At 42.6% G+C, this 14,648-nt stretch overlaps 1 long non-coding RNA gene across 3 annotated transcripts in view; it reads right to left on the reverse strand.

The window, feature by feature from the left end:
• The window catches only part of LOC141416834 (uncharacterized), a 97,155-nt gene extending 82,947 nt beyond the window's left edge, over window positions 1-14,208 (reverse strand). For all 3 annotated transcript variants that reach the window (XR_012441406.1, XR_012441405.1, XR_012441407.1), the window contains exon 1: window positions 14,061-14,208. This is a non-coding gene — a long non-coding RNA (uncharacterized lncRNA). The remainder of the gene's footprint in view (window positions 1-14,060) is intronic.
• Window positions 14,209-14,648: the final 440 nt, after the last annotated feature.

Below are 14,648 nucleotides of genomic sequence, written 5' to 3' on the forward strand. Positions count from 1 at the left end.
TTTCACTTAGCCACTAACAGTGTGTACAAAAATTAAGGTGAATTTTTCTAGGGAGGGCACAATTCCACTCATAACATATACCAACCTCCTTTATAATTCAAATTCTGCTATGATCTGCAAAGCGAGGTAGTACACTTCTGCTGTGATGAACTAGATCATTCCCGACAAAGCTGCAGCATAAAAATTGTCATTGTGACCTTATTCAGCTATGCAGCTATGGATTGGTACAATCTAATGTCACTCAGAGCCTCAAACCCTGTCCAATTGGAGGCACAGCATGCTGAGTGTCCAGTTAGACATAGCTACCAAGGGAAATGGCAGGCTTGAATGATGTTGGCAGGTTTTTAACGGAAACTCACTGTCAGAGAGCATCTGGGAATTCTCTCCAGGCTGTCTCCTCTGTTGAGGATGTTCAGGTTTCTTTCCACAACCTAGGTACCTCTGAGAATTCTCATATTCAAGCAGATTACAGGGAGAAAGCTGGGCACACTAAAACCAAGCATAGAATATGCAGGTCAGTGTCCTGCTGGGCACGGGAGGCAGTTTGTAACTGGAGTTTTGCATCTCCCACTGTGTTCGTGAGTCATCCTGTAGGGCAGCTGGACCATGGTTGCCTCTGGATTTGGCAGTTGGGGACGCGACCTTTAGTGCCTTCTGGCTGTGGGAGGAGGCTGTTGGGACAGGGCGCGTGCCTAACGCTCTCCCTACTTGTTGACTACATGGAGGTGAGCGGGCATGTGGAGATGGTAGGATCTGTGTTCATGCACACTCTAGGTTGCCTTCCTCCTGTTGGGCCCACCCCTTTTGCCCCCAGATTTCCAAATATGTGGAAAGCAGTCTTAAATCCAAACACTACCCAGTCCACTGCCTCTTTCCTTTAATCATAAATACTTACACCAACTTCCCCTTTCCAAAGCATTATCAAATAATAACACCTCCGAATCCGCACTAGTTTCCCCATGCTTGCTGCTTTAATGGAGGCACCAGGACTGTACACTTGGAAGCACATGGTGGGGACATGTACTCCCGCAGATTACAAACAGCCTCCTTTCCTCCTCATCTGGATGCTGACCCATACCCGCTGTCCTTGTGTTTGGGTGCCCAGCGTCCTCCCTATGGATCTATCTCAGTCTGATATTTCACAGGGCCACAGATACTGTCGCAAATCCACTTGAACATCCTGAGTAGAGGAAACAATCTGGAGAGAATTGAGGATGGCAGCAGATGGTGCACTTCAGTTAAAGTCAAGCTCCCCCTCGCTGAGCAATATCAGAAAACCCGCCCTTTTCTGTGATTGTGCAGTTCTCATAGGTGGCACTTATTGGATTTGTCTTGAGGCCGTGAGTGACATTAGATCACACGAATCCATAGCTGCATAGATGAGTGAGGTCACAATGACAAGTGCCTTGCTACAGCTTCTGGTGGGAGGACCTAGTTTCATCACAGAACAGGTGTTCTATCCTGTTATTGAAGATGATAGCGGATTATGAATTAGAGCAGGAGGCTAGCACATGCTACGAGCTGAATTGCATCCCTTCTGAAAAACTCACTTTGATTTTCTAACACATGTGCATTATAGGAGCAACACTCCTCGAATACAGCTATCTGAACTGTTTTTTCCTTTTGACCGCAGGTAAAGACTGGCTGTTGTACCATGGCCGAGCCACCCGTGCGGCCGAAATTCCAGCATCCACACCAGTGCCTCCCAAAGCAGCGCAAACCACACTGCTGCCCGGCTGCACACCTGACCAACTCGCCTGGGCTACCCTGCTGCATGGCGCCATCTATAGGCTGAAAGTCTAACGTGCCACACCAGTTACTATGGCCACATTTAGCTCTTAAGGTGAGCATCCAGAATCATTCCTGTTGACATATTGATCTTTCTTCGTCACCAGGATCTGAACTCATTGCATTTAGTTACAATACTACATAAGACTGGACAACTGTTTGGGTGTATTCCCCTGAAATTCATAACTAATATTAATCTCTTAAGTAAGTGTGTGTGTGTGTGTGTGTGTGTGTGTGTGTGTGTGTGTGTGTTTGGGTAATCTGATTCGTTCACTTTCCTTAAAACAGGAAACAAAATGACGTGGACAGTCACAGAGACACAACAGGAACACAGAGATCAACATGACAATGTATAAACCACGTGGACAATGTACAAACTAGGAGAGAGATCTCAGGAGAAACCATGCCATGCAAAATCTTTATCTTCCAGAATTATGAGGAAAATAATTTTGTGGTAGTAAATGACAACACTCAGAAGCTCATAGAGCCTTTTAGGAGACACATAGGATATTCTTCTGTAGGAAATACATGAGAACAGAGTTGAATGACATCAAATTTCTCTACCATTGAAAGCCTGCCCTGTAATAAGATATGGTATTTCCTATTGGAATATTGCTTCTTCCTTGAACTATGAACATGGATGAGGCCACAGCTGCTGATGGGGCTAGAGTGATATGTTGTGTGAGATGACATGCTATCAATAAATGTGTGAAATAGTTTGCTATTCTTTTTGTGTAACCATAACTCCTTCTGAAAAAAATCTCTCCTGTAATGTGGCTGGCTAATAAGAAAAGTTTGGGACTCTTAAAACATACATGACTTAATATTGCATTTCAGGTTGAAAGTTCTCTTTCTTTCAGCCTTATTTTCAATTGCAAATGTGTATAGGTTATTCACACCCTGGCATGCAGACTATTCACACCACCCTCATTTCATCAGGGGACTACCAATGACCCTCCCCATCCATTGATTACTGGTGGTTGGTAATCACCAAGCTAAAGTAGGTTTTCTTGTCTTCTTTTTTTCTTTTTGCTGGTTCTGGGGATTAACCTCAGGGCCTACACCTTGAACCACTCCAGAACCCTTTTCTGTGATGGCTTTTTTCTAGACAGGGTCTGAAGTATTTTGCCCAGGCTGACTTCAAAACGTGATCCTCCTGATCTCTCCCTCATGAGTAGCTAAGATGATATGTGTGAGCCACTGTCACCCAGCTAGTGAAGGTTTTAAAAGCAGCTAGAGAGGAAGATGCTTTCTCTCTTGTCACCTAGTCACATCATGGCCTTTGTAACTCCTTTACTTTATGTTTAATAAACTCTATTACCTCCCTTCCTACATGCACATGTCCAGCCAGGATGTTTCCATATGGGACACAAAGAATGTGGGAATCTTCTAATCAGAGACTGCAGGAGCCTACAAGAGTAAGGCTGCTGATTTGTAAGTCTTGTGTAAATTCTGGATGGGCAGGGAGTTGACTGACACATGAATTACTTGGAACAGGCAATTATTTAGTTACCTATAGCAACATGAAGATTTTTTGGGACTAGAGAAAAGTGAAAATAAACATGAGAACTGTGATTTTGCACTCCTGAAAATTTGCCAGTGGATAGTAAAAGAGACCAGATCCCTTTGGAGCCTGTACTGGGGGTCACATGAGTGATAAAGACCAAAGGCAAAGCAAACAGGTACCTCCACGTTTGAATTTGGGTCTTGGTTCCAGGCTAGTGAAGACCCTTCTGCACCCATTCTCATCCCATAGAGTCAGAGGTCATTGCCCATGGAATGGTGCACTTGCTACTGGTCCAAGGAGAGGTTTATCAAATGACTTCTCCATGATCTGCATGGAGCTGTTCAGGAGTACCTCAGAGTCAGACGAGGAGACACCAACATGGTGCCTGGTTGCCTCCAAAAGGACATAGCCGTTAAAAATTCTTCAACAAGGTCAAGTCCATAGGAGCTCATGCTTACATCTTCAATCTGGGAGGAAGACAAATTATAGCCTGTGGTGTCTGGGTCAACATCTGAGTAGACAAACTGGTCCCCAATACTTATTAATAACTTGTTCTGTTAGGATGACAAAATATTTTTTCATTATTGTTAGTAGTGCACAATTAAATTTGCTTTAGGAAAAACCAGAGGCCAGTTTCATGACTTCTCAGCATAATCATATATAATGGGCTCATGTAGCAATTAGGGACAATATTTAGAAACTGTTCCCAAGCAGTGTGTTGTAGAATCCCTACAAATTTGGGGGAATCATGCAGGCACACTTGTTCCAAAATGGAACAGAATTTCAATCTGAATGGAAGGTTATTGTATTGTTTGTATAAAATCTAAAAAATGGAATGAGCTACATCTGGTCACTTAGTGTGGTGCAATACCTTGAAATATTTAATTTCCTTGAAAGATATAAAGCTCAACTGCTATAAGCAGGCATTTCAAAGAAGAAGAAATGTCAGCACTTAACATTCATTGTTTTAAGAGTACAGCTTTAAGATACTTATTTGAAAGAGAAATAACAGATAATCGTGCAGCACATTCTACTTTCATGAACTTCAGCCCAGAGGGATGCTAAATTTATGTTATGTGCCTCATCAAAAGTTCATTTCTTGCAGGGCACTGTTTTTTTGTGCTTATAATTGAGTGCTTTGCAGAGATGAGGAGGATGGCAGATCAATCCTCTTTTGTGTGTGATGGGTTTTTTTTTCACATCGAGTCTCATGAACTATTTGCTCAATTGTATTTGAACTGTGATCCTTTGAGACACCGGTGCCTGGGTAGTAAGTGAATTTTGCAGATTTACTGTGAACCTCACCCAGTAGTGTTTTGAGTGGATAAGTTTGTAGCTATTTCTTATATAACAGAAATACAATACTTTCCAAAAATACCCCACACCCCAGGATCTCAGCGTGGAAATTTCAGTAGACTTTCAGGTCTTCATACTGGTTTGAAATTTTATGCCTTGCCAATATCAGGCAACACAACTAATGGCCTCCATAAGCAACCAGCAGAAATAACCAAAATGTTCCATATCCAACAACTGAAGAACTATGTGTTCCATGTCTTTGTGGGGAAATTTACATACATACCACAGATACATGTGTTTTTTTCATGGATAGATCTCACTACAAAATCAGTGGATGCTGTGTAGAGGGAAGGGGACCTGGGACCTGCTCAAGTGGTAGAGTACTTGCTGGCATAGGAAGTGTGAGCTCCAGTTCAAACCCCAGTAAAACCCAAAGACATCAAAACTGTGTAGAACTGAATGTGTGACGTAAGATTTTACCAATACAAACATGGAGCCAGAGCCTGTATACCCAACACTCCAGAAATGGAGTTAGGAGGATCACTAGCTTCATGGTGTGTTCAAGGATAGTATGGGCTACACAGCATGACCTTATCGCAAAACACAAATAAACTGGCAGGGTGCCAATGGGTCAGGCCCATCATCCTAGCTAGTGAGGAGGCACAGATCAGGAGAATCACAGTTTGAGCCCAGGAGGACAAAGAGTTTTCAGGACCTTACTTGAAAATACCCAATACACAACAGGGCTGGCCAAGTTGTTCAAGTCGTAAAGCACCTGAGTAGCAAGTTTGAGGCCCTGAGTTCAAACCAGTGCAAAGTGAAAATAAATATATGATCTGTTATTTTGGATCTGTGCCAGTTGCCAGTCCATTGTAAAGAAAGGCAGATTTTGTTGGAATCTGGACTGTGTGTCATTCAAGTGGTTAAACCCAAGGACAGAGTCCACAAGAGCCCAATATTTGAAAGTGTGTCCTGGCCCCACTCTGCTATTCCTTAATTGCTGCCTGTGGAGATCTTCTGCACCCACTCTCTTTCCAACCTGTGGCCCACACCTGTAATCCTAGATACTCCGGCCAGTGCGGTTCGATTCCATCTCTGGCAAACAGTTCTGGAGACCATATCTCCTACTTTCCCAACACACAAATAGTGCTAGTTGAGTGGCAAAGTTGTGGACCCTTGAGTTCCAACTTCAGTAAAGCAAATAATCAAAAAAGGAAAGATAGTTCCTATTTGAATATTGCTTCTCTCTTGGAGTATGAACCTGAATGAGGCCACAGCTGTCAATAAATTTGTGAAACTGTTTGATATCTTTTCATGCAACCATCACTCCTTTGTGAATTTCTCTGCTTAGACTGTTGATTTGTAAATCTTGCATAAGTTCTGGAACAGCAGTGCAGGTGAACAGTACATGGGGTACTTGGGACAGGTAAGCAAAACAGGTAAGAACAGTAGCATCATGCAGATTCCTTTTGACTATTGTAAAGTGAAAATAAATATAAGATCTCAGAGTTTGGATTTGTGAAAGTTGCCAGTTGGTAGTAAAGCAAAGCAGATTTTGGAGGAATCTGGACTGTGTGTCATTCAAGTGGTTAAACCCAAGGGCAGAGTCCATAAGAGTCCCAATATTTGAATGTGGGTCTTGGTCCAATCCTGATACTCACTAAATGTTGCCTGTGGAGATCTTCTGCACCCATTCTCATTCTCACACAGGCACAGGTCATGGTTGATGATGTGGTACACCTGCTATTGGTCCAAGGAGACTGGGATACCAATGGTCTCACATTGATCTGCATGGAGACCTAAAAATGACTGATCATCAGTCAGCCAGAAGGCATTAGTACCCTACCTGGTTGTCCCCAAACAGACATGGCTATGCTCCAGAAACCAGTCACCAGTTTCATGACTTCTCAGTATAATCAATTAGAGTGTTTTAAAAGAGTTAGTGCATTAGAGATTCCCTGATCAGTCACTCCCTAGGATTTTGCAGAATCATGTAGGTACCCTCTTTCCAAGATGTTACACAATTTCAAATGTTGAAAGAAAGCAGGATTATAACACATATTATACTATTTATATAAACTCTAAAAATAGAATGTGGTACTCCTGGCCAATTAGTGTACTGGGATCCCTTCAAAATATTTTTTAAAGCAATACTGGGGTTTGGACTCAGGCCCCATATTTGGTCAGCAAGTGCTCTACCACATTAATCCCTCTACTACTGCTTTTGTGTTTAGGCATTTTGAAGACTAATCTTACCAACTATTTGCTCCAGCTTACTTGAACTGTGATTCCTCTGATCTCTGCATTCCAAGTAGCTAGGATCACCAGTGGGCGTCACCAGTGCCCTGTCCCTTCAAATATTTAATTACCCCAATAGGAGCAAGTTCTAGTGTTAGGAGCAGGCATATCAAAGACAGAGCTGTATCAATACTGTAATATAAGTGTGTTTCAATGGTGGTTGGGGTACATACAAAGATTTTGTCTCAAACAACAGAGAAGCATGGCAATGGTGGCTCACCACCATAATCCTAGTTGCTCAGGAGAAGAGATCAGGATGATCATGGTTGTATGGAAGTCCAGGCAAATAGTTCAGGAAACAATATCTCAGAAATACCCAAGGCAAAATGGGACTGGCAGAGTTGATCAAGAGGTAAAGTGCCTATCTAGCAAGTATGAGTCCCAGAGTTCAAAACAGCCCAACCAAAATAATAATAAAAAGGAAGAGTCAAACAAGAATGTGTGGGGCACCTTAAGAGCCTAGCCTCACACTAGGTTTTATATATACAGAAATGCAAATAGTGTTAACACCACATAAATTTCACTAAGGTAAATTTCACACATATGTTGCTTCACATGTGGACATGGTTTGTAAAGGAAAATTGTGAATTTAATATTAAATAAAAAATATAAGTGCACATAAAAACAATGAGATACATACCTCACGTTTGTAGAGAAAACGCATCCTGAGCTTAAGGTTTTCCACCAAAATCAATCCAAATATCAATATGCATAATTTTTAATGAAGAAACTAAAATCAAATTTGAAACTCACCTGAATGAGTGTGTGTGTGTGCATGTGTGTGTGCATGTGTATGATGTTAGAAGCCAAAAAACTTCTCAATTGTAAGAATAAGAGTAGCCATCATAACCTGACACTAATGTATATTGCTAAGGTATAATATTGAAATATTAAACACCAAGGAATCATAGCATACACAACAATCATGGAAGAGTGTATGTGCATGTAAGTTTCCTATTGATAACCTTGTGAAAAATAACATTCAATATAATCTTCCAATCTCAGACAACACAGATGAGGACAGCAAAATACACAGTGTAGCATTTATATATGCAGAGACATTTAGGAAGTACAGATCCCTTCAAAGATCTATGGCACAGTCCTCCAGTGACTTCTTTTTATTTCCTGAGGACTGGGGTTCGAACTCAGGACAGCCAACTTGAGTCATTCCAACAATGCTTTTTTGTGATGAGTTTTTATGAGTTAGCATATCACCATCTATTTGCCTGGGCTGCCTTCACACTGTTATCATCCTGATCTCTGCCTCCTGAGAAGCCAGGAATACAGGCATCAGCCACCAGCACCCAGTCTACAGTGACTACCTGAAAACATGGATTATAACAAATTTGCCTTGTGGATATACTGTACAACACAGCAGACCTCCTGCATTCAGAACAGAGGTCAGAATGGGTATTATTAAGAAGTTGAGAGGCCAGGCATCTGTGACACACCAATGTAATCCTAGTTTTTTGAAAGGCTAAGGACTGAGATCAGGAGGATTAACTTTCCAAACCAGACCTCCCAGGGAGCCTGGGAGACCCCACATCAATATAACCACAGCAATGTGAACTGCTGATGTTGCTCAATGGGAAGAGTTGTTGCTTTTGCAACCATGAAGCCCTGAGGTCAAACCACAGTCCTCCTACTAAAAGAGAAGCACAATTGAAAATAACAAAACCCCAAAGGGGTCAAGTGATTCTTCTGTGCTTTCCTCTCCTCTGAAATGTGCACAAACAGAAAAATATTAAGCACGCTTGAAAAAGAAAAAAGGATAAATACTGTCTGTTAGAACGTATATTGAGCAACAAATGCTTCATAATGCTGTGGAAAGGGGAAATCAGTATGTGGGCTGCTGCCAGAATGCGGGCTGGGAGGAGGATATATAGGGATTTATTGTTAGATGAAAGAGGTGCTGGACTGGGGGAGGTCGTGTTTGGATTGAAGAATGCTTTCTACATATTTGGAAAGCTGGGGGAGAAACAGGTGGGACCAACAGGAGGAAGGCAGCCCGGGTTGTGCCTGAACCACTGATCCTACCATAGCCGCACATCCACACACTTCCCCATCATCTATAAGTAGGGAGAGCATTAGGCAAGGGCTCTGTCCTGACAGCCCCCTCCCACAGCCAGAAGGCACCGAAGGTCGCCCTGCCCAACCCCAAACCTAGAGGCAACGCCGGGTCCAGCTGCCCTGTAGGACGCGTAAGGAACACATAGTGGGGAGATGCAAATGAGCAGTTACAAACTGCCATCCTTCCCTTCAGGACACTGACCTGCATGCCCTATTGTTGGGTTTAGGGTGCCCTATGTCCTCCCTATAATCTGCTTGAGTCTGACAATTCACAGGGCGACAGACACTGTGGCAACGCCACCTGAACATCCTCAATGGAGGAGTTGCCTGGAGATGATTACCCTATGATCTTTTGTAGAAAGCTTCAGTTAAAGACCCGCCCAACATGATTCAAGCCTGCCCTTTCCCACAGTGTCTTTGCCTGATTGGGTAATCTTTTTAGCCGTACATCCAATTGGACAGGGTTTGAGACCCTGAGTGACATTGGATTACACCAATCCAAGCTGCATAGCAGAGAAACCTCATATTCCCAAATTCTATGCTACGGTTTTGGGAGGGAGGACCTTGTTCTTCATAGAAGAGGTGTACTTACCTCTTACTGAAGATGCTAGCAGATTATGAATTATAGAAGAAGGCTACTATATGTTAGGAGCTGAACTGTATCACCCCCAACAAATTCACATTGATTTTTTAACATGCAGTATTAGCAGGTTCTTGAAACAGATATCAATGCAGAAATACTACTGGATTTAGGCACCTTGAAATTCTCCTTTTCTTTTTTTGGCTTCACCTAAAAGACTGGTTGTTGGGCTAATGCTCAGCCTGGGCTGTCTCCCAAAGTGCAGAATTCACACAAGTGCCTCCAACCAGTGAAAAGCACAACGTTTGCTGTCTAGCTGCAGGAACTGCCCCAATTTGCCCGGCGCTAACCTGCTACAAATTGCCATCTATAGGCCGAAAATCTAACATGCCACATCCATTCCTGTGACCACATTTATGACATAAACTAAGCCTCTAGATGCCTTCTTTCTGCATCTTGCTGTCATTTCTTCGTCACCAAAGCCTGGAGCTCATTGAATCTGTTACTCTAGTAAATAAGACAATAGTTTCCACACATTTCCCTCAAATTCATGACTAATATAAATTCAGCTAATTGGGCATTGGGCCCTTATCTGGTTGTGTACTTTCCCTATAACAAGAAAGGTAAAGAACACCCACAGTCACAGAAAAACACTAGAACAATGAGATCAAATTGAATATGGATAAACCAAGAAAGAGAGCTCTCCAGAGAAACCATTCCATCTAAAAACTTGATATTCTGGAACAATGAAGCAAATAAATGTATGCTAAGAAATGACAGCCTTCAGAAGCTCATAAAGTCTTTTAGGAAACACTTAGACTTTTTCTGCAAGTATATGACAATATGGTTGAAGGTCATGAAATTTCTTTAGCACTTAAAGCCTACACTGCTATAAGAATTGATATTTTTTATTGGAAGATTGCTTCTCCCTTGGACTATGAAAATGAATGAGGCCATATCTGTCAATAAATTTGTGAAATAGTTTGATATCTTTCTTTTTGTATCCATTACACCTTGTGATTAAAATCTCTAGTAATACCTTTAATATGGAAGTCTTTGATAATTTCTGGAAAGGCAGTGCTGGTGATTGGTACATGCAGTACTTGTGACAGGTAAGTAAGTGTAGTAGCAACATGCAGATTCCATCTGAGTAGTGTAAAGTGAAAATACATGTAAGGTCTGAGATTCTGGATTTGTGAAAGTTTGCCAGTGGGTAGCAAAGGAATGCAGATTGTGTTGAAGTCTGTACTGTGGATAATTCAAGTGGCCAAACCAAGGACAGAACCCAGAGACATCCCATATTTGAGTGTCGGTCTGGTACCCACACTGGTATTCTTTTATTTCTGTAGGGGTTAGGTATTTTCAAGCTAGGTTCTTACAATTTGTCCCTGCTGGATTTGAGCTGCAATCCTCCTGTTCTCTGCCTCCTTTGTAGGATGGATTACAGATGTGAGCCATCAGCTCTTAAGCTCTTTAAAATATTTAATTACTCTGGCAAGAGCCAAGGTCAATGTGATGAGCAGTCATTTAAAAGGAAGAGTGCAACACAGAGAAAATAAAGCAGATACTTTAAAGCAACTAAGTCCAACAGGAGAAGGGGACCAGGAACTAGAGAAAAGATTAGTTCGAGAAGAATTAACTCGAAAGGTAACCCACATGTACAGGAAATCAATGCGAGTCAACTCCCTGTATAGCTATCCTTATTTCAACTAGCAAAAAGCCTTGGTCCTTCCTATTATTGCTTATACTCCCTCTTCAACAAAATTAGAGATAAGGGGAGAATAGTTTCTGCCTGGTAGTGAGGGGTAAGGGGGGGGGTAAGCGAGGGAGCAGGGTGAGGGGGTATGGGAGGGGATGGGGGAAGGGGGGAGAAATGACCAAAACATTGTATGCACAGATGAATAAAATAAAAATTAAAAAAATAAAAGGAAGAGCAGTGTTAGTACTCTAATAGTCACTTGTGACAAGTACAGCTTTAAGACAAGTATTAAAACCAGGATTGTGGAATGACCCAAAATCCAGAGAAGTGCAACTATACTGCAAGTGCCCTTATCAATAATTCATTTCCTCATCTCAGTCAACTTTGAAAAGACATGAATGTAGAGAGAAAGGGTCTGATGACCAAATGAAGGAATGAATGTTTGGAGACAAGAATCTTGGGACCTCTTGTGAATTAACTAAGATATCCTGTTCTGTCTCACTCTTCCTGCTGTGTACATTTTGCAGGGTGTCTTAGGAGTCCTTGTCCTTTAAGGATGTGATTGTTAACCTCACACAAAAGTATTTTTAGTTGGTATGTTTGTGACTATTTCTTAAGAACTAATAGAAATTCAACACTTTGCATAAATTCCCCCCCCATTCTTGGCTCATGCAATAGATATTTCAGTAGCTCCTCAGGGAATCATACTGGTCTGATAGCTTTCTGTCCTGCCAATCTCAGACAACACACTTCAGGACCTTAATATTCAACTAACAGACATATCTACAATGATTATATGCAGCAACAAATGAACTATGGATTAAATATCTTCGTGGGAACATTCCCAGATATGCCATGGAATCACATTAGTATGCCATTGATAGAGCTCAATTCAAAAATCACTGGATGTCCATGTAGAGGGCAGAGATTCTGGCTCAAGTGGTAGAGTACTAACCTAGCAAGTATGAACTCATGTTCTAAACATAGTACCAGCTAGAAGGTTAAAAAACTATGTGGAACTGAATATGAATGACAAAACAAAGTCAAGACATTGACCAAAGCTGATATGGAACCAGGAACCCATCGTGACTACACTCAGGTAGCTGGCATAGGCGGTTTCCAGTTTCAGGTACCTGAGCTACATAGTGTGCTTTCTGATTCACAGCAAAGTCCTATCTCAAAAACCAAAGAGAACGGCAATGGTTGGTCTGGTCTATAGTCTGAGCTACTCAGGAGGCAGAGTTCAGAACAACTCTGAAAGTTCAAGATACACCATAATGGAAATTCCCAACTCAAAACAGGCCTGGAGGTGTGGCTCAAGAGGTAGAGCACTGGCCTAGGACGCATGATAAACAAGTAAGTGTGGGGCAAGTGCCCGAGCCCACCCTCACCGAGTTCTTATATATCCAGTATAACATATAGTATTAGCACCACCTAAGTTTCACATAGTATCACATGCATGTGGCCATGTTTTGTAAAGGAAAAACTGTGACTTTACAATAATATAAAGTGGACAAAGGCACATAAAAAAACTGTTACATACCTCAGGTATGTAGATAAAACTCACTACGTTTTAGTTTTTCCCTTAAAATCAGTTCAAATGTGAAGATACATAATTATTAAAAAACAGAAAGGAAATTCTAATATCATGTCAATGTGTGTATTTTTCTGTGTTTATGAAATTAGCCTAGAAACTTCTCAATTGTAAGAATAGGAGTAGCCATCATTACCTGATACCAATGTACACTATAAGGTATAATATTGAAATAATAAACACCACGGAATCACAATACACACAGTATTGATAGAACAACACATGTGAACCTAAGTTTCAGATGGTTATCCAGGTGAAAAATAACTTTACATGTGTCCTGCCTATCTTAGACAACACCCACGAAGACCTCAATATACGGTCAGAATCAGTATATGTGCAGTGACATGAGGAAGCAAAATCCCTTAAGAGCCCTATGACACAGTCCTCCAGTAACTACTCTTTTGTGGTAGTGGGGTGTCAACTCAATACTTTCACTTTTAGTCATTCCAACAACACTTTCTCTTGATGTTATTTTAGAGTTAGGATCTCAGAAACTTTTTGCCTGGGCTGGCTTCAAAGTGTGATCCTCTGATCTCTGCCTCCTCAGTAGCTAGATTTTTCAGGCGTGGACCACGAGGCCCAAGGCACACGCCAGTCCCAGCTGCCTGCCAGACCTCTCCTCACAGTCGGAAGAAACTGAAGGCCGCCCTCCCCCAATGCCCCACAGCTAGAGGGGTCGGGAAAAAGGTGAACAGAAAAGAAGACAGAAATGGGAGGCTCGGCTCAACAGCAGAGGCAGGTTTATGTCAGGATGAACAAGAGAGGACTCTAGTCAGAGGGAAAGACCAGAGTGCCCTCCAACAGGCTTGGGATTTATGGGGCTGTACAGGGTGTTTTAGGGAGGTGGTCTTCAGGGCAGGTGTGCAGGAGGTCACGGTTAATGCGGCTGTGTTAGGGAGGGGTTGCATCTTTCAGCTCTGGACGGTTGGTGCATCGCTTACTGGACACTGACAGTGGCTGCGTCACTTAAGAAAAATGACTGCGGGGAAACAAGGCAAGGTAAGGTGACGTCAGAAATGGCAGAGTGGGAAGGCCAGCGGGTGAGCCTTAAGAGGCTGCCTGGTTTTAGGATGACCTTACTCTTGCCGAACAGAGGGGACCCCGGCGCAGCTGCCCTAAAGGAAGCCGAGCCTGTAGACTCGGGAGCACGCGGTGGGGAGAAGCACTCCCGCAGTCACGGACGCCCTCCCTTCCCCGTCACCACGCCACACGCACGCACTGTCCTTGCCTTTCGGGGTGTTCGCGTCCTCCCTAAGGGTCTCCCTGCGTCCTGCAATTCACAGGGAGAAATCGGATGTGGAAAAACCACCTGAGCATCCCGGACACAGGACACAGCTGGAGACGATTCCAAGCTAGCGGTAAATGGCGAGCTTCAGTTAAGGACCCGCCCCAGATCGCAAAAGCCCGCCCTTTCCTCTCTGTATCTGTGCCTGATTGGACAGTGCTCATGCGGTGCCTCCACTGGACAGCGATTGAAGTCCTGAGTGACATCAGAACGCACCAACCAATAGCTGAAAGACGTCACAATGTCAAACTCTCTGCTGCAGCTTCCGGAGAGAGGACCAACCTTCAAAACTGAACAGTTGTACGACCTCGTATTGATGATAGCAGGTTATGAATTATAGAAGAAGGCTAGTATATGCTATGAGCTGAATTGTGTCCCTCAGGAAAAAAATCATGTTGATTTTAAAACACAGTGTTAGCGACTAAGTGAAAATGTCTTCCCAGGGCAATATTTCGAGATTAAGGGACACTTTAATTGCTCTTTTTTTCAGCTGTTGGGCTAATGCCCAGTCGTTCCTGTGCCCGAAATTCC

The sequence above is a fragment of the Castor canadensis genome, chromosome 14 (assembly GCF_047511655.1).
Source record: "Castor canadensis chromosome 14, mCasCan1.hap1v2, whole genome shotgun sequence".
Classification (NCBI taxonomy): Eukaryota; Metazoa; Chordata; class Mammalia; order Rodentia; family Castoridae; genus Castor; species Castor canadensis.